Below are 26,228 nucleotides of genomic sequence, written 5' to 3'. Positions count from 1 at the left end.
ACAACCGAACTGATTGCGGCTCTGACCGACCGAGAGTGGAAATCCCTGCAACCCCTCTCCTCTGTGTATAAATCCCTGCACCCCCCTATATACAGAGACCTGTGTATAAATCCCTGCCCCCCCCCTATATACAGAGACCTGTGTATAAATCCCTGCCCCCCCCTTATATACAGAGACCTGTGTATAAATCCCTGCCCCCCCCTTATATACAGAGACCTGTGTATAAATCCCTGCCCCCCCCCTATATAGAGACCTGTGTATAAATCCCTGCCCCCCCCCTATATACAGAGACCTGTGTATAAATCCCTGCACCCCCCCCCCTTATATACAGAGACCTGTGTATAAATCCCTGCCCCCCCCCTATATAGAGACCTGTGTATAAATCCCTGCCCCCCCCCTATATAGAGACCTGTGTATAAATCCCTGCACCCCCCTATATACAGAGACCTGTGTATAAATCCCTGCACCCCCCTATATACAGAGACCTGTGTATAAATCCCTGCACCCCCCCCTATATACAGAGACCTGTGTATAAATCCCTGCCCCCCCCCTTATATACAGAGACCTGTGTATAAATCCCTGCCCCCCCCCTATATACAGAGACCTGTGTATAAATCCCTGCACCCCCCCCCCCTATATACAGAGACCTGTGTATAAATCCCTGCACCCCTCCCCCATATACAGAGACCTGTGTATAAATCCCTGCACCCCCCTATATACAGAGACCTGTGTATAAATCCCTGCACCCCCCCCCATATACAGGGACCTGTGTATAACTCCCTGCACCCCCCATATACAGGGACCTGTGTATAAATCCCTGCACCCCCCCCCCCTATATGCAGGGACCTGTGTATAAATCCCTGCACCCCCCTATATACAGGGACCTGTGTATAAATCCCTGCACCCCTCCCCCATATACAGGGACCTATGTATAAATCCCTGCACCCCCCCTATATACAGAGACCTGTGTATAAATTCCTGCACCCCCCCCCCCCTATATACAGAGACCTGTGTATACATCCCTGCACCCCCCTATATACAGAGACCTGTGTATACATCCCTGCACCCCCCTATATACAGAGACCTGTGTATACATCCCTGCACCCCCCTATATACAGAGACCTGTGTATAAATCCCTGCACCCCCCCCCTATATACAGAGACCTGTGTATAAATCCCTGCACCCCCCCTATATACAGAGACCTGTGTATAAATCCCTGCACCCCCTCCCTATATACAGAGACCTGTGTATAAATCCCTGCACCCCCCTCCTCTGTATACAGAGACCTGTGTATAAATCCCTGCACCCCCCCATATACAAAGACCTGTGTATAAATCCCTGTACCCCCCCTACATACAGAGACCTGTGTATAAATCCCTGCACCCCCCCCCTATATATACAGAGACCTGTGTATAAACCCCTGCACCCCCCTCCTCTGTATACAGAGACCTGTGTATAAATCCCTGCACCCCCCCCTATATACAGATACCTGTGTATAAATCCCTGCACCTCCCCCCCCCCTCCCTATATACAGAGACCTGTGTACAGTATCTCCCAGAAGTGAGTTCACCTCTCACATTTTTGTAAATATTTGATTCTATCTTTTCATGTGACAACACTGGAGAAATGACACTTTGTTACAATGTGACGTCGTCAGTGTACAGCTTGTATAACATGGAAATTTGCTGTCCCCTCAAAACAACTCAACACACAGCCATTAATGTCTAAACCGCTGGCAACAAAAGTGAGTCCACCCCTAAGTGACAAGGTCCAAATTGGGCCCAAAGTGTCAATATTTTGTGTGGCCACCATTATTTTCCAGCACTGCCTTAACCCTCTTGGGCATGGAGTTCACCAGAGCTTCACAGGTTGCCACTGGAGTCCTCTTCCACTCCTCCATGACGTCATCATGGAGCTGGTGGATGTTAGAGACCTTGTGCTCCTCCACCTTCCATTTATTTATTTATTTCAGGTACTTATATAGCGCCATCAATTTTACGCAGCACTTTACATATATATTATACATTCACATTGGTCCCTAACCCTCAGGGGGTGTACAATCTAAGGTGAGGATCCATTTGAGGATGCCCCACAGATGCTCAATGGGGTTTAGGTCTGGAGACATGCTTGGCCAGTCCATCACCTTCACCCTCAGCTTCTTTAGCAAGGCAGTGGTGGTCTTGGAGGTGTGTTTGGGGTCGTTATGTTGGAATACTGCCCTGCGGCCCAGTCTCCGAAGGGAGGGGATCATGCTCCGACAAAGGAGTGGCTCAAGAAGAAGCACATTAAGGTCCTGGAGTGGCCTAGCCAGTCTCCAGACATTAATCAGATTGAAAATCTGTGGAGGGAGCTGAAAGTTTGAGTTGCCAAACATCAGCCACCAAATCTTAAAGACTTGGAGAGGATCTGCCAAGAGGAGTGGGCCAAAAACCCTCCTGAGATGTGTGCAAACCTGGTGGCCAACTACAGGAAACGTCTGACCTCTGTGATTGCCAACAAGAGATTTGCCACCAAGTACTAAGTCATGTTTTGTGAAGGGGATCAAATACTTATTTCCCTCATGAACATGCAGATCAGTCATCATTTGTTAGACATGCATTTCTTTTGAATTTGTTGGTGCTATTCTGTCTCTCAGTGTTACAATACACCGAACATTCGATTTTTAGACTGATCATTTCTTTGTGAGTGAGCAAACATTCAAAATCAGCAGGGGAGCAAATACTTATTTCCTTCACTGTAAATACCTTCCCTGAGATATGTGTAAATCATAGCACCCTGTATATACCCTGCCCAATACATATATTAATCACAGCATCCCATTTATTCCATATATACCCTCCCTGAGATATGTATAAATAACAGCACCCTATATATACCCTGCCTGAGATATCTATAAATCAGAGTTTGCATGTTCGCCCTGTGGCAGCGCAGGTTTCCTCCGGGTACTCCAGTTTCCTCCCATCCTCCAAAGACATGTTGGTAGTTTAACCTCCCTAGCGGTATTCCCGAGTGTAGCTCGGGGTAAAATTTCAATACCAAGAGTGGTAACCCCGAGCTACACTCGGGCTTACCATGCGGCGTTGCTCAGGGAGTCCCTGCAGAGCTTACCTTGTCCTTCACTCCCGCGATGTGTCCCCTGCAGCATCCCCGGCAATCTCCTCTAGCCGATGCCGGCATCCGGCTTCCGTGTTCCGGTCCCTGTGACGTTGGGACGTACGGGCGCCGGAACCGGCAGCAAATTTGAAATTTTTGAAAAATGTAATTTTTAAAAAATTATTATTATATGGTAAAACATTGCTGTTTCAACCCATTTCACATACATACTGTCCCGAGTGCTTTGTCCTGCGCCCTGCCTGCAATTTTACTGTTCTTTCTGCCTGGAAACTGAGAAACGTCCATGGCGTCCAAAAAGCGTCCCTTTAGGTCAAAAGCGGTTTTAGACCGGCTAGAGAACAGCGATAGTAAATGAGAACCACTTGCAGAATTGAATGATAATGATTCGTGGGGGAAATTCGTCATCAGACACTGAAAACGATTTTGCAACTTTGCTCAGCGATGTGCGAATTTGCCTCTGTATTTAAAATTTCAGTGTTTTTGGTTTGATTATATTATTGAATTAAATTTATTATTATATTATTATTTTTTATGATTATTAATTAAATTATAATTTATGATTTTGTGTTTCAAGTTTTATCCTACCCGGGATGTTTACTAGACTCTTGTTCGGACAGATTTCAGTGAGTTATTCCTAAAAATTACAGCCTACAATAAAAAACTACATATTTCCATGGAAAAAAATGGTACCGCTTTCAGCACCAAAAATCGGAAATAATCATACCGCCAGGGAGGTTAAATGGCTCCTGTCTAAATTGGCCCTGGTATCTGTATGTAGGTGAGTTAGGGACCTTAAATTGCACACTCCTTGAGGGTTAGGGACTGATGTGAATGTACAGTATATGTATGTGAAGTGCTGTGTTAATTGACAGCGTTATAGAAGTACCTGAAATAATAATAATGATAATAAATCACAGCACCCTCTATCCTATATAAATACCCTGCCTGAGGCATGTATAAATCACAGCACCCTGTATCTCATATATACTCTGCCTGAGATATGTATAAATCATATCACCCTGCATCCTAATATATACCATTCCTGGAAATATATACATCACAGCAACCTATATTCTGTATATACCCTGCCTGAGACATCTATAGATCACATCACCCTTTATCCCATATATACTCTGCCCAAGAGATCTATAAATGACAAAACCCTATATCCCGTATATACTGCCTGAGACATCTATAAATCACAGCATCCTACATCCTATATACAGTTGTGTCCAAAATTATTCAACCCCCAATGCTGTAAAGGGGTTTAGGGACTATAGTGTACATTTGGAATTGTATTCAGAATCAAATCCTACAAGGACGTTGTAACTACCCAAATGCAACTAAAATGACATCAATTGTTTATGTAATACAGTAGTAAATGGTTCTTATGTGGTTTCTTCATTGCCACAATTATTCAACCCCTTAAAGACTACCACTCTGAAGAACAGAGGTTCATACAGGTGCTTTCCATCAGGTATTGAAAACACCTGTGGATGTCACCGAGCAGCAATCAAGCATAATAAGCACCAATTAGGCAGCTTTAAAATGACTGTGATACTCAGCTCCTTCTAGACATTTACTGGTGTGGTTACAAACATGGTGAAGGCAAGAGAATGGTCCAGGAAGACAAGAGAAGAGGTGATTTCTCTTCACAGGAAGGGCAATGGCTATAAGAAGATTGCAAAGATGTTAAACATACCAAGAGACACCTTAGGAAGCATCATTCGCAAATTCAAGGCAAAGGGCACTGTTGAAACGCTACCTGGTCGTGGCAGAAAGAAGATGCTGACTTCGACTGCTGTGCGCTACCTGAAGCGTAGAGTGGAGAGAAGTCCCCGTGTGACTGCTGAGGAACTGAGAAAAGATTTGTCAGATGTGGGTACAGAAGTTTCAGCCCAGACAATAAGACGCACACTGCGTAATGAAGGCCTCCGTGCCAGAACTCCCAGGCGTACCCCCTTGCTGTCTCCAAAGAATAAGAAGAGTCGACTGCAGTATGCCAAAAGCCATGTGGACAAACCACAAAAGTTGTGGGATAGTGTTCTGTGGACTGATGAAACAAAATTAGAACTGTTTGGGCCCATGGATCAACGCTATGTTTGGAGGAGGAAGAACAAGGCCTATGATGAAAAGAACACCTTGCCTACTGTGAAGCATGGTGGAGGGTCAATCATGCTTTGGGGCTGTTTTGCTTCTGCAGGTACAGGGAAGCTTCAGCGTGTGCAAGGTACCATGAATTCTCTTCAGTACCAGGAGATATTGGATGGAAACGTGATGCAGTCCGTCACACACCTGAGGCTTGGGAGACGTTGGACCTTTCAACAGGACAATGATCCCAAGCATACCTCCAAGTCCACTAGAGCATGGTTGCAGAGGAAAGGCTGGAACATTTTGGAGTGGCCATCGCAGTCACCAGACTTAAATCCGATTGAGAACCTCTGGTGGGACTTAAAGAAAGCAGTTGCAGTGCGCAAGCCTAAGAATGTGACTGAACTGGAGGCCTTTGCCCATGAAGAATGGGCGAAGATACCCGTAGATCGCTGCAAGACACTTGTGTCAAGCTATGCTTCACGTTTAAAAGCTGTTATAACTGTAAAAGGATGCTGTACTAAGTACTAAGATTGAATGTCACTTGGGGGTTGAATAAAACTGATAATGCTGTGAGCACAGAAAAGACATTTGTGGTTATTTCATTATAACTGTTATGTTATATTTGTCTGACCTACAAGTGCCTCTTTAATGTAAATGTAAGCAAGATGACTGAATGATCAAAAGCAATGTCAAACTGGCCAAAACACTCAATTTCAGTGGGGGTTGAATAATTTTGGACACAACTGTATACACCCTGCCTGGGATATGTATAAATCACAGCATCCTATATACTGTATATACCAGTGATGGCGAACCCGGGGCACGCGTGCCACAGCCGGCACGCCGAGCCTTATCTGTGGGCACGCCAGGAGAATACCGTATTTTTCGCTCCATAAGACGCACTTTTTTTCCCCCAAAAAAGGGGGGAAAATGTCAGTGCGTCTTATGGATCGAATATAGAGCGGCCGGTATTTCCACCGCGGCCGTGTCAGAATACCGGGCCGGCCACTCAGCTCTGCAGTGGGACCTTACCTGTCCCTCTATCCAGCGGCGCGCTGTCTTCCCGGCTTCTGTAGTGTGCGTGACAGCCGGGTCCCAAGTGCGCATGCGCAAGAAGCAGTGCTCTTTGTGAATGGTAAGGCGGTACCTGGGACACATGACAGATCCCAGAAGCCGCCGGACCAATCACAAAGCGCAGCGCTTCTCGCGCATGCGCACTGGGCATCCGGCTGTCCGACGAGCGCCCACACTACAGAAGCCGGGAAGACAGCGCGCGGCTGGATAAAGGAACAGGTAAGATAAAAAAAAACTCTGCGGAAGTAAGAGCGGGTACCTGTCAAATTCAGGTACCCGCTCCCCCTCCCTCCCCAAAGGTCAGCAGTCATCTGTACTGTCCGCAGTCTCTGGTCATCCCTGTACTGTCCGCAGTCTCTGGTCATCTCTGTACTGTCCGCAGTCTCTGGTCATCCCTGTGCTTTCCGCAGTCTCTGGTCACCTCCTGTACTGTCCGCAGTCTCTGGTCATCCCTGTACTGTCCACAGTCTCTGGTCATACCCTGTACTGTGTCTGCAGTCTCTGGTCATCCCTGTACTGTGTCCGCAGTCTCTGGTCATACCCTGTACTGTGTCCGCAGTCTCTGGTCATCCCTGTACTGTGTCCGCAGTCTCTGGTCATCTCCTGTACTGTGTCCGCAGTCTCCGGTCATCCCTGTACTGTCCGCAGTCTCTGGTCATACCCTGTACTGTGTCCGCAGTCTCTGGTCATCCCTGTACTGTCCGCAGTCTCTGGTCATCCCTGTACTGTCCGTAGTCTCTGGTCATCCCTGTACTGTGTCCGCAGTCTCTGGTCATCCCTGTACTGTGTCTGCAGTCTCTGGTCATCCCTGTACTGTGTCCGCAGTCTCTGGTCATCTCTGTACTGTCCGCAGTCTCTGGTCATCCCTGTACTGTTAATTAGTTTGCACTACTGTACGAGTTGTTTTTTCTAAACCAAAAGCTCGATATTCAGGTTTCATTGCAGTGTTGGCACTTTGAAAGAAATAAGTTGGTTTTGGGTTGCAGTTTGGGCACTTGGGCTCAAAAAGGTTCGCCATCACAGGTATATACCCTGCCTGGGATATGTATAAATCACAGCATCCTACATTCTATATATACACCCTGCCTGGGATATGTATAAATCACAGCATCCTATATACTGTATATAACCTGCCTGAGACATCTATAAATCACAGCATCCTACATCCTATATACTGTATATACCCTGCCTGGGATATGTATAAATCACAGCATCCTACATCCTATATGCTGTATATACCCTGCCTGATACATCTATAAATCACAGCATCCTATATATACACCCTGCCTGGGATATGTATAAATCACAGCATCCTATATAATGTATATACCTTGCCTGAGACATCTATAGATCACATCACCCTTTATCCCATATATACTCTGCCCAAGAGATCTATAAATGACAAAACCCTATATCCCGTATATACTGCCTGAGACATCTATAAATCACAGCATCCTACATCCTATATACACCCTGCCTGGGATATGTATAAATCACAGCATCCTATATATGCACCCTGCCTGGGACATGTATAAATCACAGCATCCTATATACTGTATATACCCTGCCTGGGACATCTATAAATCACAGCATCCTACATCCTATATACACCCTGCCTGGGATATGTATAAATCACAGCATCCTATATATGCACCCTGCCTGGGACATGTATAAATCACAGCATCCTATATACTGTATATACCCTGCCTGGGATATGTATAAATCACAGCATCCTATATACTGTATATACCCTGCCTGGGATATGTATAAATCACAGCATCCTATATATGCACCCTGCCTGGGACATGTATAAATCACAGCATCCTATATACTGTATATACCCTGCCTGGGATATGTATAAATCACAGCATCCTATATATGCACCCTGCCTGGGACATGTATAAATCACAGCATCCTATATACTGTATATACCCTGCCTGAGACATCTATAAGTCACAGCATCCTACATCCTATATACACCCTGCCTGATGCTGTGTAGGATGCTGTGCTGTGATTTCTGGTTTATACATAACCCATGCAGGGTGTGTATATATATATATACATACACATATACACACCCTGCCTGGGATATGTATAAACCAGAAATCACAGCACTACATCCTATATTATATATATATATATATATATATATATATATATCACAGCACCCTATACCCTCCCTGAGCCATACTTTATTTTATACTATATGTTCCCTATATCCTCCCTGAGCCATACATTACCCCCTACAGATGACAGCAGAATATCCTCTGTATTTGCTCTCTGAGCTCAAAGGCCATGCATTATTTTGTATTAAACAGACTGGGGCTCATGTATGAAATATGAAACATTTGGAGTGTTCACATGTACAGAGATTACTGCACAGGTTTTCACTTTCTCAAAGAAGATGTACAGTAAGCCCAATCACTAACATTCCATATAAGCTTTAACCTGTTAAAGTCATTTCAAAAGTTTTTTTTTTCAATATTTTTAAATCTGCAAATTTCAGTAAAATAACCTCTGGTGATCCTCCTATGCAGGCACTTCCTGTCATAGGGTGACAACGTTCTATCCCTGGTTCCTACAGTGCTGCTGTGTTGTCATCCTGTCACACAGAGATCTGAGGGAGCCCACAAATGCATAATTAAAAACATATCAGTCCCAATTTCCAGGAAACTGCCACCTCACCCACAGGACCGACACTTTCTGGTGCTGTCATGCCCCTGAATATACAGGAACTGCCCACTACCAGTCCCACTCCCCTTAGTTGAGATGCTCAGTAAATCAAATAGGGTGATGATGGGATCCCAGGACACAGCCCGGGACACAACATCATCAGGACAGAAGTCTGAGAAGCAGGACTGTCCTGGGAAATCTGGGACAGTTGGCATCTATGCAAGTTGTCATTTCAACACACTTCATGCAGGCATAGTGCACAGTTGTCACCATTGGAAAACCTGCCCTGAGATACAACATGCAGCCGCCATTGCACTGTATATAGACAGGAAGTGACAGCAAGGTGGCTGCAGATCAACAGCACCGAAAAGGTCAAAAAAGAAGTGAAAATACTTTTTTATATATATATTTTTTTTAAGAACAATAATCTGGCAATTGTTTAGGATGCTCAGTGTTTTAGTAAACTAAATGTTATCCCAGTAGGGTTTACATGTACTTTAAATACAGATAGTGGCTGACTGCCAATAATTGCGAATTTCAGTGTCCATTGAAGACAGCATTAAATGAAACCATCTGAGGAGGAAATAAAAATTCATGAGAAACAAACACTTTCAGTGGTTAAGTATCTATTAAATGTAAAAAAAATAAAGAAAAAAGAAAAAAATAATAATACTAATTAATATATATATATATATATATATATACATACACACACACATGGACAGCACAGTGGCTAAATGGTTAGCACTTCCGCCTGGCAGTACTAGGGTTTTTGGTTCAAATCCCAACCACGGTACCACCTGCCTGGAGTTTGCATGTTCTCCCTGTGCCTGCGTGGGTTTCCTCTGGTTACTCCGGTTTCCTCCCACACTCCAAAGACATGCTGGTAGGTTAATTGGCTCCTGTATAAATTGGCCCTAATATGTGTATGTATGCAGAGGCGGAATGACCATTGGGCCCAGAGTCAGTAGGGGGCCCCATGAGATGCCCCTGGAACCTTTTTCATAGGCTTTTTTGAGTTTGGGCAAGGACACAGGGGCCCCATGATCCCCTATTGAGGGCCCGGGGTCAGTAGGGGGCCCCATGAGATGCCCCTGGTACCTTTTTCATAGGCTTTTTTGAGTTTGGGCAAGGACACAGGGGCCCCATGATCCCCTATTGCCCGGGGGCCCCATGAGTTGTCAGTCCACCCCTGTATGCATGAATGTAAGTTAGGTATGTTAGATTGTACGCCCCTTGAGGGTTAGGGACTGATGTGAATGTACAATATATATGTAAAGCGCGGCGTAAATTGACGGCGCTATATAAGTACCTGAAATAAATAATAAATATATATATTCATTTCAGTCGTATCCGACCCTTGGCGATTGCATGGACCATCACTTATAAGTGACTTTTTCCATGAATTCTCTTAGCAATTATTTTACAGGGTAGGTTGCCAGGTCTTTCCCCAAATCCTACCATGCAGGAGATCCCACATGGCCAGGGATGAAACTAGGACAATTTAGACAGGAGCCAATTAACCTACCAGCATGTCTTTGGAGCGTGGGAGGAAACCAGAGCACCTGGAGGAAACCCACGCAGGCACAGGGAGAACATGGAAACTCCATGCAGGAGGCGCCATGGTTGGGAATCGAATCCATGACCCAATTACTGCAAGGCAGACGTGGAGAGAGAAAGAGAGAGAGAGAGAGAGAGAGTTTATCTTTTTATCTCAGGATAACTCTCTCTTCAAAATAGTCAATTGACAAGCTGAGTATTCTATCTATCTATCTATCTATCTATCTATCTATCTATCTATCTATCTGTATTCTATCTATCTATATTCTATCTATCTATCTATCTATATTCTATCTATCTATCTATCTATATGTATTCTATTTATCTATCTATCCATCTATCTATCTATATGTATTCTATCTATCTATCTATCTATCTATATGTATTATATCTATCTATCTATCTATCTATCTATCTGTATTCTATCTATCTATCTGTATTCTATCTATCTATCTATCTGTATTCTATCTATCTATCTATCTGTATTCTATCTATCTATCTATCTATCTATCTATCTATCTATCTATCTATCTATCTGTATTCTATCTATCTATCTATCTATCTATCTATCTATCTATCTATCTATCTGTATTCTATCTATCTATCTGTATTCTATCTATCTATATGTATTCTATCTATCTATCTATCTATCTATCTATATGTATTCTATTTATCTATCTATCTATCTATCTATCTATCTGTATTCTATTTATCTATCTATCTATCTATCTATCTATCTATCTATCTATCTATCTATCTGTATTCTATCTATCTATCTATCTGTATTCTATCTATCTATCTATCTATCTATCTATCTATCTATCTATCTATCTATCTATATGTATTCTATCTATCTATCTATCTATCTATCTATCTATATGTATTCTATCTATCTATATGTATTCTATCTATCTATCTATATGTATTCTATCTATCTATATGTATTCTATCTATCTATCTATCTATCTATCTATCTATCTATCTATCTATCTATCTATATGTATTCTATCTATCTATATGTATTCTATCTATCTATCTATCTATCTATCTATCTATCTATCTATCTATCTATCTATCTATATATCTATCTGTATTCTATCTATCTGTATTCTATCTATCTATCTATCTGTATTCTATCTATCTATCTATCTATCTATCTATCTATCTATCTATCTATCTATCTATCTATATGTATTCTATCTATCTATCTATCTATCTATCTATCTATCTATCTATCTATCTATCTATCTATCTATCTATCTATCTATCTATCTCTAGACATCAACATAATACTCAGCTTGTCAATGGACTATTTTGAAGAGAGAGTTATCCTGAGATAAAAAGATAATCTATGGAAAGCAATTAAAATCATTCCTATGGATGGGGAATTGACTCTATTATCACGTATAGATCCCAGCAATTATCCAATCTGCTCTGCCAGCAACTAAAACATGTGCTCTGTATAGATCACACCGTCATCCATTGTCCTAGATCAGCACTTTTCAGCTCTTCTTAGTGGCGGGACCCTTTAATAGTACGCAAAATCTCAAAAATGTCAAAATTGTGAATGTTACTTATCAATGGGAAACCAGAGCCTGGCATCATTCACACAACCAACGTGATGAACTTCACATCAAAAGCCCCCCTTCATATCAGAGGTCCGCCCATCACATCAGAGACTCCCCTACAAACTGGAGCCTCCCATACACATCAGAGCCCCCCCCCTTCACATCAGAGGTTCCCTTATCATGTCAAAGTCACCCCCACGTCACATCAGAATCATCCCTTCAATGAAAACCCCACACTTCACGTCAGAGTCGGCCCCCTGTCCCTCACATAAGAGCCCCTCTTCACATCAGAGTGCCCCTTCATGTCAGAGGCCCCCATCACGTTAGAGGTCTCCCCTTTCGTGTCAGTCCCCCAACACCACAGAGTCCACCCATTATAAAGTCAGAGCCCATCGCATGAGAGTCCCCCATTACATCGGAGCCTCCCCTTCACATCAGATTCCTCCCTTCATGTCAGAGGCCCCATCACATCAGAGGTCCCCCCATCATTTCAGAGCCCCCCCATCACACCAGCCACCCCTTCAATTAAAATCCCCCACTTCGCATCAGAGTCCCTCCTTCACATTAGAGTAACCGCATCAAATAAAAGCCCCTCTTTGAATCAGAATTCCCCCCTTCACATTAGAGGTCCCTCCAACATAGAAGAGCCCCTCCCTTCACATCAGAGTCTCCCCTTCATGTCAGAGGCCCCCATCACGTCAGAGGTCCCCCCTTCATGTCAGAGTCCCACCCATCACCTCAGAGATCCCCCTATATATCAGAGACCTCCACAATCACCACAGAGTCGGTCCATCATAGAGTCAGAGTCCATCACATAAGAGCCCCATATATATGAGAGCCTCCCATCACATCAGAGTCTTCTCATCGCATAAAAGCCCCCTTCACATCAAAGTCCCCCCATCACATCTAAGTCCTCCCCATACCTCAACCCCCCCTTCATAGAGTTAGAGTCCCCCCATCACATCTAAGTCCTCCCCATACCTCAAACCCCCCCTTTATAGAGTTAGAGTCCCCCATCACATCTAATTCCTCCCCATACATCAGAAGCTCCCTTTCATAGAGTTATAGTGCACCCCATCACATCAAAGATCCTCCTATACATTGGAGACCTCCCCAATCACCACAGAGTCACTCCATCATAGAGTGAGAGTCGATCACATAAGAGCCCCATATACTGTACATGCGAGCCTCCCATCACATCAGAGTCTCCTCATCACATAAAAGCCCCCTTCACATCAAAGTCCCCCTATCACTTCTAAGTCCTCCCCATGCATCAGACGCTCCCCTTCATAGAGTTAGAGTCCCCACCATCACATCAGCCTCACCTCATTACATCAGAGTATCCTCATAACAGAGTCACCCATCACATCAGAGTGTCCCCGGCACATCTAAGTACCCTTATTACAGAGTCCCTCCATCTCATCAGAGTCCCTCATCTCACAGAGTCCCCCCATCACAGAGTCCGCTCATCGCTCTCTGATCCAGGGAAAACTGAGACTTGTGCTCGCAGCTCCCCAGGGGAACCTACTGGCACATCTTCATACTGTGTCTTATTTATAGACACACAGGCACATATATAACCTGTTGCTTGAGATATCATTCTACGCATTATACAATGTGATATTATAGGTAAGATCCATCAAGATCAATAACACAATCATCAGTCCCTCCCCTCATGCCAGGGTACTAGGTGTAATCCTAGACTCCCATCTGTCCTTTCACTCCCAAATCCAATCACTGCCCAAATCATGTAGACTTCACCTCGGCAAAATCTCCAAGATACGGCCGTTCCTAACCTCGGAAACCACTAAGCAACTTTTTCACTCCCTTGTTATATCTCGCCTTGACTACTGTAACTCCCTCCTCATTGGCCGACCTCATCACAGGTTATCCCCCTTCAGTCTATCATGATTGCTGCTGCCAGACTCATCCACCTTACTAACCGTTCTGTATCCCCTCTCTGCCAATCCCTCCACTCAGTGTCCTCCACCCCTCTCTGCCAATCCCTCCACTGGCCTCCACTCAGTGTCCTCCACCCCTCTCTGCCAATCCCTCCACTGGCCTCCACTCAGTGTCCTCCACCCCTCTCTGCCAATCCCTCCACTGGCCTCCACTCAGTGTCCTCCACCCCTCTCTGCCAATCCCTCCACTGGCCTCCACTCAGTGTCCTCCACCCCTCTCTGCCAATCCCTCCACTGGCTTCCCATTGCCCAACGGATAAAGTTCAAAACATTAACAATAACATATAAAGCCATTTATAACTCTGCCCCAAATTACATCACTGATCCTGTCTCTAAATATCACCCAAACAGTACTCTCCGCTCCTCGCAAGACCTCCTGCTCTCTAGCTCCCTTGTCTCCTCCTCCTACACTCGTCTCCAGGACTTCTCCAGGGCTTTACCCATCCTCTGGAACTCTCTACCCCAATTTATCAGACTATCTCCTACTCTGCTCACTTTTAGGCGATCTCTGAAAACCTATCTCTTCAGGATCCTGCCCTCAGCTAATAATGGAATCTTCTACTCTTCCAACCAGTCCATCCCCCACAGTTACTACCTTTTGTACCACTATCCCCTCCCTCCTAGATTGTAAGCTCCCAGGATCAGGGCCCTCCTATCCCTCTTGTATTGAACTGTATTGTTGCTGTATTGTCTCCCGTTATATTGTAAAGTGCTGAGCAAACTGTTGGTGCTATATAAATCCTGTATAATAATAATATAAATCCTGTATATAATAATAATATAAATCCTGTATATTATAATAATATAAATCCTGTATAACAATAATAATGATAAAATCCTACCCGAGAGCTCATCTACCCTTGCCACAGTCTATATACCCTCACTGTGTACAGCTCATTTCCTGCCTGACCTATCACCCCAGATATTATCCTAAATACATCACATTTCCATACATTATCCTAAGTAGATCATAGGCCCATATGTTTATCCTCAATATTGGAACAAAAATACATATATGGGCACTGGGACTACTATGATAGATTGAACATACACCTAGAGTACTGAGAGCAATTTATTTTATTATTACACAATCATCATAAAATACATTATAATGCAGCCTTAGCCTTTATCCATATAGTAAATAGTGAATTATACATTAGCTCCTTCCACATGTATAACAGCCCCATATATACCCCATCCCCATACCCCAGCTGACTGGTGGGTGATACAGTATATTAAGTGCTATTCATGTGGTAGTAGGTAATGTATAATTCTCTGTCCATGATATTAACCTCCCTAGCGGTCTGATTATGTCCATATTTCTGTGCTCAAAGCGGTACTTTTTTTGCATGGAAATATGTATTTTTTTTATTGTAGGCCTGTAATTTTTAGGAATAACTCACTGAAATCTGTCCGAACAAGAGTCTAGTAAACATCCCGGGGATGTTACAATTTGAAACACGAAATCATAAATTATAATATAATAAATAATCATAAAAAATAAGAATATAATACATTTATTTCAATAATATAATCAAACCAAAAACACTGATATTTGAAATATAGAGCCAAGTTCGCACATCACTGAGCAAAGTCGCAAAACCATTTTCAGTGTCTGATGAGGAATTTCCCCCACGAATCATTATCACTCAATTCTGCAAGTGGTTCTGATTTACTATCGCTGTTCTCTAGCCGGTCTAAACCCGATTTTGACCTAAAGGGACGCTTTTTGGACGCCATGGACGTTTCTCAGTTTCCAGGCAGAAAGAACAGTAAAAATGCAGGCAGGGCGCAGGACAAAGCACTCGGGACAAAATGTATGTGAAATGGTTTGATACAGGAATGTTATACTATGTGATTTTAGTGTATTTATTGAATGTTACTTTTTGTCATTTTCAAATTTCCCGCCGTTCCGTCCCCGTACGTCCCGACGTCGCAGGGAACAGAACCCAGATGACAGATGCCGGCATCCGCTGGAGGATATTACAGGGGACACTGCAGGGGGACATCGCGGGAGCGCAGTACAAGGTAAGTGAAGAACAGATCCCGGAGCAACGCTGCAGTGTATTCCCGAGTGTAGCTCGGGATTACCGCTTGTGGTACTGAAACTTTACCCCGAGCTACACTCGGGAATACCGCCAGGGGGGCTACTCAACACTAACGTTGCTTTTACATGTGTTTTATAACTTTTGCAAAAAAAAAAAAAAATGTTCCCAGTACTCTATGTGTATATTCAAACTATCATAATAGCATCTGAAAAGTCACAGTGCCCATAGATGTAGTTTTGTTCCTATGTTACTATTGGGGATGTGGTTCTTCTGGTCCAGACGTGTATGTATAGATACACAGCAAATATATAGTAGTGGGTATAGAAAAAGATCACCCCCTCCTTTTAAAATAATCATATTTTGTTGCTTTGCAGCCTTAAATGAAGACAGGCACAGTTTTTGTTTTATCCAGCTATATTTACTCAGTGTAACTTATAACTCTTAGTAAGTGTAAGTCTTCATCCACACGGGACGTTTTACAGCGGCTGTTTTTGGCTTTTTTTTTTTCTACAGCCAGTAAACTCCCCAGCATGTTATCCTATGTGTCCATGCACACATAGACTGTAATCAGCGTTTTTGTGGCAGGGGCGTTTTTTGGCTAGGAGAAAAAAAAAAACAGAACTAGTGGGTTTCTAGAGGAGTTTCTTAGCTTTAAAAATGCTCTAATGCTGAAAAACGTGGCAAAACACGGTTAAACGCAGCAAACTGGCGTTTTTGGACTTTTTTTGAGCAAAAAATAAATTTATTTTGTAAAAAAAAGCGCTAAAAAACGCAAATGCGCAAAAATGAGGCTAAACCCTAATGCAAAAATGCTAAAACACGCTGAAAAACTCATGTTTTTAATGTGACTTTACACAGCTAACATTACCAACATTATTAAAACGCCTGACGGTGAATGGTGAATTGTTTAATATTGTTTTTGTTAGTTTTATCTTTTAATTAGCTTTTCATTTTTAATTTATTTTTTTACTGGGGTTCCATTTAAATGGAGCTGGATTGAAGCTGGACTCTCGATTGAAACAATAATACTATATATACACCCTGTTCCAAATTATTATGCAAATTCTATTTAAGTGTCACAAAGATTAAATATTTTATTTTTCAGTGTAACTCATGGATGGCATTGTGTGTCAGGGCTCTTTTGATCACTGAAAACAATCTCGGACACCTGTGATAATTAGATTGGCCGGTGAGCCCAATTTAAGGAAAAACTACTAAAGGAGGGCGTTCCACATTATTAAGCAGAACACCATTTTCAAGCAATATGGGGAAGAAAAAGGATCTCTCTGCTGCCGAAAAGAGTGAAATAGTTCAATGCCTTGGACGAGGTAAGAAAACATTAGATATTTCACAAAAACTTAAGCGTGATCATCGCACTATTCAGAGATTTGTGGCTGATTCAGAGCACAGACGGGTTGGTGCAGATAAAGGCACATTGAGGAAGATTTCTGCCAGATCCATGCATCGGATCAAGAGAGCAGCTGCTAAAATACCATTACATAGCAGCAAACATATTTGAAGCTGCTGGTGCCTCTGGAGTCCCACGGACATCAAGGTGTAGAGTCCTCCAGAGTCTTGCAACTGTGCATAAAACTTCTATTCAGCCACCACTAACCAATGCTCACAAGCAGAAACGGCTGCATTGGGCAGAAAAATACATGAAGACTAATTTTCAAACAGTCCTGTTCACTGATGAGTGCCGTGCAACCCTGGATGGTCCAGATGGATAGAGTAGTGGATGGTTGGTGGACGGCCACCCTGTTCCAACAAGGCTGCAACGTCAGCAAGGCGGTGGTGGAGTCATGTTTTTGGCCAGAATCATGGGAACAGAGCTGGTCAGCCCCTTTAGGGTCCCCAAAGGTGTAAAGATGACCTCTGCAAAGTATGTGGAGTTTATGACTGACCACTTTCTTCCCTGGTACAGAAGGAAGAACTATGCTTTCCGTAATAAAATCATCTTCATGCATGACAATGCACCATCTCATGCTGCAAAGAATACCTCTGCATCAATGGATGTTATGGGGATAAAAGGAGAGAAAGTCATGGTGTGGCCTCCATCCTGCCCTGACCTCAATCCTATTGAGAACCTTTGGAGCATCCTCAAGCAAAAGATCTATGAGGGTGGGAGGCAGTTTACATCCAAACAGCAGCTCTGGGAGGCTATTCTGACATCTTGCAAACAAATTCAAGCAGAAACTGTCCAAAAACTCACAAGTTCAATGGATGCCAGACTTGTGACGCTGTTATCAGATAAGGGGTCCTATGTTACAATGTAACGTGACCTGTTCAAATGTTTACAAAGTTAAAATGTTGTTAAAAGTTTGATTGAAATAGCTTTTGATTTCAGTAAATATGCTGCAAACACAACAAATGACAATTTTCAGTTCTTTACAACCTATAAAGTGTTTTGAAACTTACTGTGCGGAATAATTTGGAACAGTCATTGTAAGTGTTTTATGTTTAACAAAAATCCTGTTATCATTAGGAGGTTTGTTCAATAAAAATATCATTTGCATAATAATTTGGAACAGGGTGTATATATACACACACAGTGGGTATAGAAAAGGATCACCACCTTGTAAAAAAACAAAAATCACATTTTGTTGCTTTGCAGCCTTAAATGAAGACAGGCACAGTTTTTGTTTTATCCAGCTATATTTACTCAGTGCAACTTATGACATCCAAGTGAAAGATATAACACTAACATGTCAGAAAAAAAATTCAAGACAGAATCACTGAGTTGGAAAAAGGATCACCCTCCTTTTTAAATTACTTAAAACTCAATCAGGTGTAGCTAATCACCTTCTCAATGACACACAAAGCCAACAGACTTTCAGCTGTGATCAGCTGTGGTAATTTTGATTAGATCGGCATCAAAAGAGCTTTCCTGGAGCATTTCAGTCCCTGATAGTGCAACTGAAGCAAACAATCAACTGTGGCTGGCAAGGCACTGTCAAAAGATTTCTGGGATACAGTTGTGGACAGGTACAAGTCAGGAGAAAGATACAAAAAATATTCAACGGCTTTATCAATGCCTAGAAGCAGAGTGAAGTCTATTATTAAAAAGTGGAAGGTATTTTGTAAAACACAGACCCTCCCTGGATCAGGACGTCGTTCCGAACTGAAAGAGCCAGAAGGAAATTGGTCAGAGAGGCTACCAAGAGGCCTACAGCAATTCAGGCCTACAGCAGGAATTTATGACAGAGTGGTCATTGTGTGCATGTGACAACAATATCACAAATCCTCCACAAATGTGGCGTGTATGGGAGGGTTGCAAGAAAAAAGCCGCTCCTCAAGAAGGACCACATGCAGTCATGACTGAGCTTTGCCAAAAACGTACCTTGAAGTTTCTGAGGCCAGAAAGGTGTTCTGGTCAGATGAGGTTAAAATTGAAAGATTTGGCCTCAACACTAAACAATATGTTTGGCAGAAATCCAATCCAGCTCCCCATCCAAATCCCACCATTCCTACAGTACTGCATGGAGGGGGGTGGTAATATCCTGTTATGGGGGGTTATCTGCAGCAGGGACTGGAGCACTTGTCAGGATGGAAAGAAAAGTGGATGGGGCCAAATACCGTCCAATTCTTGAGAAATATCTGCTGCCCTCTGCCAGAAAGTTGTCAATGGGAAGAAAATGTACCTTCCAGTATGACAATGACTCCAAGCACACAGCAACAATGAGCACACAGCGGTTGGAGGAGAAAATGGTGAATGTCCTTGCATGGCCTAGTCAGAGGCCAGACTTAAACCCCATTGAAAATCTGTGGAATGACTTGAAGACTTCTGTCCACAAACCATCAAATTTAACTGAACTTGAGCAGTCCTGCAAATCCAAACCAGGGTCCAGCTGCAATCCAGATCCATTTAAACTGAACTCCAGCAAAAAGTAAATTAAAAATGAAAAGCTAATTAAAAGATAAAAATGCAACTAACAAAAGCAATATTAAGCACTAGCCTACAGGGCACTTATACCCCCTTCCAGCCCAGTTTTCAGTGCTGTCGCACTTTGAATGACAATTGCGCGGTCATGCAACACTGTACCCATACGCAATTTTTATCATTTTTTTTTAGACAGATAGAGCTTTATTTTGGTGGTATTTAATCACCTCTGGGTTTTTTATTTTTTGCTAAACAGACCGAAAACAACTGAAAATTTAGAGAGAAAAAAAACACTTTTTTTCTTAATTTTTGTTATAAAAGTGATTTTTCTCCTTCACTGATGTGCGCAATGAGGCTGCAGTGATGGGCACTGATAGGCTGCACTGATGGGCACCGATAGGTGGCATTGATGGGCACTGATGAGGAGGCACTAGTAGGTGGCACTGATGGGCATTGACAGGCATCACTGATGGGCACTGGGAGGCAGCACTCACATATGGCACTGATAGGTGGCACTGATAGGCGGTACTGATTGGCACTGTTAGGCGGCACTGACTGGCACTGTTAGGCGGCACTGATGGGCATTATTAGGTGGCACTGATGCACAGATAGGCTGTACTGACTGGCACTGATAGGTGGCACTGACTGGCAGCACTGATAGGTGGCACTGACTGGCACTGATAGGTACTGTTTTTTGGGCACTATTATATTATAATTTATTTGATTTTTAATTCATATTTTTTGTCACATATAATTTGTCACAATATTTGTGTAAATGTGTTTGCACATAGAGATCATCAAAAGGAATTAATGTGACACATAATATATAATGCGCCGCTAAATATCACCAATATTAGGGGTGGTATTTTTTGGAGTAGGTTAAAAAACGTCGGTTTAGCTGCGTTTTCATAACGCGTTTATGCGCATTTGCACTTAGAAGCGTTTTTTAAAAGATAAGCACAGGCCAACCTCCCACATGCGCAGAATGCACTGAAAAGTGTTAAATTATGAACTATTTCAGACTGTTTCAGAGAAATACAGAGAGTAGAAGCAGAAACAGTAGTATGTGTTGAGATTAGCTTAGGTGTGAGTTGCTCATTAACATTTCTTTTGTTTCCAAGGGTGGGAAAGGTGTCTGGTGGAGGGAGTCATTAAGGTCACCTGGCAGGGGGTCTTCATGAGGAATTTGAGGTGTGAATGGTCATTAACATATCCTTTGTTTCCAAGGGTGGGAGAGGTCTGAGGTGTGAATTGGTCATTACAATGTGTGACAAGCTTGGTAGGAATATCCTGTGTTCAGTGTTTTGTCCATTTGAGTACCTTGAAAACGCTTTGCATGCTTTTCTCATGATGAAAAAAGGCTCTGGACAGCATCGGGAACTGGAAGAGTTAACAAAAAAATTTCAACCGCAAACGCTTATAAACGCTATGTGCCGCATTTAGACGCATTTACAAGCATTTTGCATTTGAAACGCTGATAAAATCGACTGCTGAACACAAGTTTTCTGCGTTCAAAAAAACAACTGTAAACTCAAATGCCTGTAAACGACTGTAAACGAAGATGTGTCCATGGACACATAGGAAAACATTGGGGAGAGTTCAGGGGCTGCTGAAAAAAACGCTGAACAGCTCCTAAATGTGAGTTTATCAGCTGCAGTGTACATGAGTCCTAAGGGTTTGTGGTAATGGATACAAGAAGGTACAAAAGCAGATTGTTAATAGAACTGGAGGTCCCTGGTACTGGTTTGGAATGGGTCAGGAGCAGGGGCGGACTGAGAACTCATGGGGCCCCCAGGCAATAAGGGATCATGGGGCCCCTGTGCCTTGCCCAAACTCAAAAAGCCTATGAAAAAGGTGCCAGGGGCATCTCATGGGGCCCCCTGCTGATCCCAGGCCCTTGGGCAGTGCCCGAGTTTCGAAATGGTCAGTCCGCCCCTGGTCAGGAGAGACAAACCTGCACAGGACTCTACTTTAAATGACCCAAATGTGGCTTTTTTTACCAGAACAGGACACAGTCCAGTGTCTATGGACTGGACATGGCAGTACCATTTGGGAGTTTATGTAGATCAAATTCATTGTTAGAAAACCTTGCCCAAAGGTCGTTGTTCTCCCCTGCATCGGGACTGCCTTCACACTGCTCACTCCTCCATTGCCCTTCAAACGGTTGTAAAGGCTTAACATTTTTACCAAGCTGCATTCCTTGCATTAAAGTGGTTGTAAACCTTGGACATGAAATCTGAACAACGCATACCCCTCTATAGTGTGTACTTGTCTCAATTAAGAGCATTAAGTGTAAATACTGTCTGCTGCTTCGTTCCTCTGCTATCAGCATTAATAATTTCTGACAGGTTTTCCTGACACCAAGAGAAAAATGGTGACGGGGAGGAACCTCCTGCAGATTGACAGCCTCAGCTCTGTTCCTGTGAGCTGTGTGGAGGGGGGTGTGTCCCTTCCCTCCAATCAGCTCTCACAGATCTCCCCACTGAGCTCTGCAGAATGTAGCTCTCCACCCCCTTTTTCTGAACTTTTAGACAAGCTTTATAAATTATGCACTTTGAATAGATGTAGAGAAGAGAAGAATGCAGATAGATAGGTAAGGGCCGGTGTACCGTATAATAATGAAAACAACTCCCCAGTCATTATTATATATCTTATAATAACTCTCCAGTTATTTTTATATGTGAAATAATAACTCCCCAGTCATTTTTATATATGTAATAACTCTCTGTATGTAATAATAACTCCCAAACAGAAAAAGGTGTAAGTTATCTAAAATAAATGTAATTTTTGAATTAAATGTTTATTTTTAAACAAATGAGACTAAGAATGGATAGATATGATTGCTCAAATATTCATATATACTGTATCCTGGAATTCATAAGGCGAATAGGCACGTCTCCCAATGCTTTGTTTGATTTCTTCCATGGTTTTAATTTTTTACTTTATTTCTCTTTCAGAGAATATCACGACAGAATTTGTACAATACGTCACTCTTCCATATATAATGCAACCTCACTTCCTGCATGCTGTTGCATCGATAAAGAACTTGGGCTAGTCAATCACCTTCTCTGTTTATTCTTTGCATTAATAACTTGGAATTTGGCGTTTTAAAGAATTCGGCGCTTTAAAGAATTGATCCTCCAAATAATTAATTAATGATAACTGTCAATAATTAAAACCTGTTAGCACTCTTACGTATATATTAACAGATAAGGCATATCAATTTCAGCTCTTACTTTCAACTTTTATGTCATTTAGCTTCTTCAAAACTAGGGGAGTTATAACATAGAGAGAGTTATTATTACATGTATAAAAATGACTGGGGAGTTGTTATTATTTGGGAATTAATATAACATACTACACCGGTGCTTCCACTAAGCCAGGGGTAGGCAACCTGAGAGCCGCAGGACTACAAGTTCCATCATTCCTTTAGTTTTCGCACAGTCTCTGACCATCATCTCCTCTAGTATGTCCCCAGTCTCTGACCATTATTCCTCTAGTATGTGCCCAGTCTCTGACCATCATCTCCTCTAGCATATTCGCAGTCTCTGACCATCATCTCCTCTAGCATATTCGCAGTCTCTGACCATCATCTCCTCTAGCATATTCGCAGTCTCTGACCATCATCTCCTCTAGCATATTCGCAGTCTCTGACCATCATCTCCTCTAGCATATTCGCAGTCTCTGACCATCATCTCCTCTAGCATATTCGCAGTCTCTGACCATCATCTCCTCTAGCATATTCGCAGTCTCTGACCATCATCTCCTCTAGTATGTCCTCAGTCTCTAACCATCCTTTCCTCTAGTATGACCCCAGTCTCTGACCATCATCTCCTCTAAAATGTCCCAAGCCTCTGGCCACCATATCCAGTAGTATGTCCTCAAACTCTTGCCATCATTTTCTTATACATATCTGCAGTCTATTAAACCCTCTCTAGCAACACATATACTGAAAATGATATGTGGCCCTGTGCTGATATCAGGAGGGCACAGTTGAGCCCCCCTATACCTCATAAAGTTGACAACCACTGCTGTATAGAATATAATTATTACATTCTCTGAACAAACTAAAACCTTCACAAATGAAAAAGTCCCTGCCTGCCTTTCTACTCTTTCCCTGTGCAGCAAAATGACAGGTGCTCTTTACATCTCACCCAAAACACAAATATTGGAAAACATTACTTGTCATTCTTTCAGATAATTGCAAAATCATTACATAGGAGGAGGAGTCTACCTTTCAAACTGGAATCCACTCGAGCATAAATCAATAGGCTGAGAGTCGTACAATTGATCGCTACGCTTGTCAATAAAGCTGGTGCTGTTGATATTATTGAGGCCTCTTATGGCAAATTAGAAGCTCGTGTCACAGTTTCATCCTTCGTAAGGCCAGGCAGAAGCACTATTGTTAGGTATTCGGTCATTGTTAACCCCTTAGGTCACAACGATACATATTGCCATACGATTAGAGTGCTTTCCATCAGCCTATGCCGAGGTCAGCCCAAAACGATCCGAAACCTGCCCTGCCAAGGATTGTAATATACAGTAATAATTCAAGTCAGATAAATTCAGTTTGTTTTTTTATAGTCAGTGTGTATTTATATATATATATATATATATATATATATATCAGGGGCGGACTGACAACTCATGGGGCCCCCGGGCAATAGGGGATCATGGGGCCCCTGTGTCCTTGCCCAAACTCAAAAAAGCCTATAAAAAAGGTACCAGGGGCATCTAATGGGGCCCCCTACTGACCCCGGGCCCTCGGGCAGTGCCCAAGTTTCCAAATGGCCAGTCCGCCCCTGATATATATATATATATATATATATATATATATATATATATACATACACAAACAGTGCTCAGCATAAATGAGTACACTGAACAGATTTGTCAGAAAACCTTTCCTTTCCTGTCAGAATCAACATATTCTATGGGACACTATACTACAAAATCCTCCCACAAATGCCGGCCATTGATTGCAAACAAGATTTGCACACACAAAAAAGTATTTTTCCTAACAAATTAATTCAAGACCATGTTGCAAAACTGAATACACCCCAATGAAAGTCTTAAGCAGGCCATACATGGGTCAAATTCAGAATGATTTTTCAATCAAAAATCGAAAACGTTCGTTCTGTAATCCGATGGTGCCACCAACAGTGGTGTATTTGGGTTTTGTGCTGCCCTAGGCAATACAAAAATCGGCGCCCCCCGCAGAGAGAGCCTGACATTGACCAACAACACCCCTGCCTCCCACCCGAGAGAGCCTTCCACTAATACTGCCCCCCATACACCGGCCACCATCCCCCATGGCAAGAGAGAGAAAGACACTCACCTTCACAGCTCCGGACATCCCCAGGAATGAGAGTCGGGTTGTGCATCCACTGTCATGTAACCCGCAGCCTCTCTCGGAACCCACCAGGTCCCCACGCTGTGTGTGTCCCTTCTTCCAGGGGCAGTGCTGCCCCTCCTAAAAGATGCTGCCCTAGGCAAATGCCTTGTTTGCCTTATGGTAAATACACCGCTGGCCACCAATGATTTTGAAAATCGGTCGTTTTTCACAAATCTTCCAACATGCCCGATAAACGAAATGGGGAGGAACCATGAAAATCTGCCGGTGCCATTGCCCCACTAACAGAGCGAAAATAGGTCGATTATTCTTAGGCCTTAGGAAAAATCGTTCAGAAATCGACTCATGTATACATGTATGTATGTATACTCTAATGCAGGCCATAGATCGGTCAATTTTTCAGCTGAAAAAAAAATTGGCCGATTTTCGCACTGTTAATAGTTTAATTGGTTATCCGTTTTTCTGGATTTTGGCACTTTTTTTATCGGTAAAGTTGTAAAAAAATCATACGATTTTGCTGATCGGCCAATTTTCATGGCAATGATGGGCAAATCTGCCGATCTTTTTACCGATAAAAAAATCTGCGCATGAGCCGTGACCTGCAAGAAAAAGAAGAAGAATTCCAGTCCGCTATTATACTTGACATGAAAAAGTATAGCGGTTGCAACAATGTATCTATTTGTATCCTAATAAAACCATCTGTATCCAAAATGGATACAAATAGATACATTGTTGCAACCTCAATACTTTTTAATGTCAAATATAATAGCGGAGCTCTCTGCAGGGACAAAAGTAATTCAATTCCGGCCGCAGACGGGCCGAAAATCAGACGATTTTTTTTACCGTTGGTGGTAAAGTCGGCCTATTGAACGACCGATTTTTCGTTGTTTTTTTTTTTAAAAA

General features: G+C 42.7%; 1 protein-coding gene across 1 annotated transcript in view; it reads right to left on the bottom strand.

The window, feature by feature from the left end:
- BCL9 (BCL9 transcription coactivator) overlaps positions 1-26,228 on the bottom strand; it is a 448,616-nt gene that overhangs the window by 145,832 nt on the left and 276,556 nt on the right. The window lies entirely within an intron of this gene.

Source organism: Staurois parvus, unplaced genomic scaffold (assembly GCF_062004578.1).
Source record: "Staurois parvus isolate SC_StPar_1 unplaced genomic scaffold, SC_StPar_1.0 ptg000574l, whole genome shotgun sequence".
NCBI classification, from domain to species: domain Eukaryota; kingdom Metazoa; phylum Chordata; class Amphibia; order Anura; family Ranidae; genus Staurois; species Staurois parvus.
The sequence above is the reverse complement of the archived record's forward strand: the minus strand, read 5'-3'. Positions and strand labels throughout refer to the sequence as shown.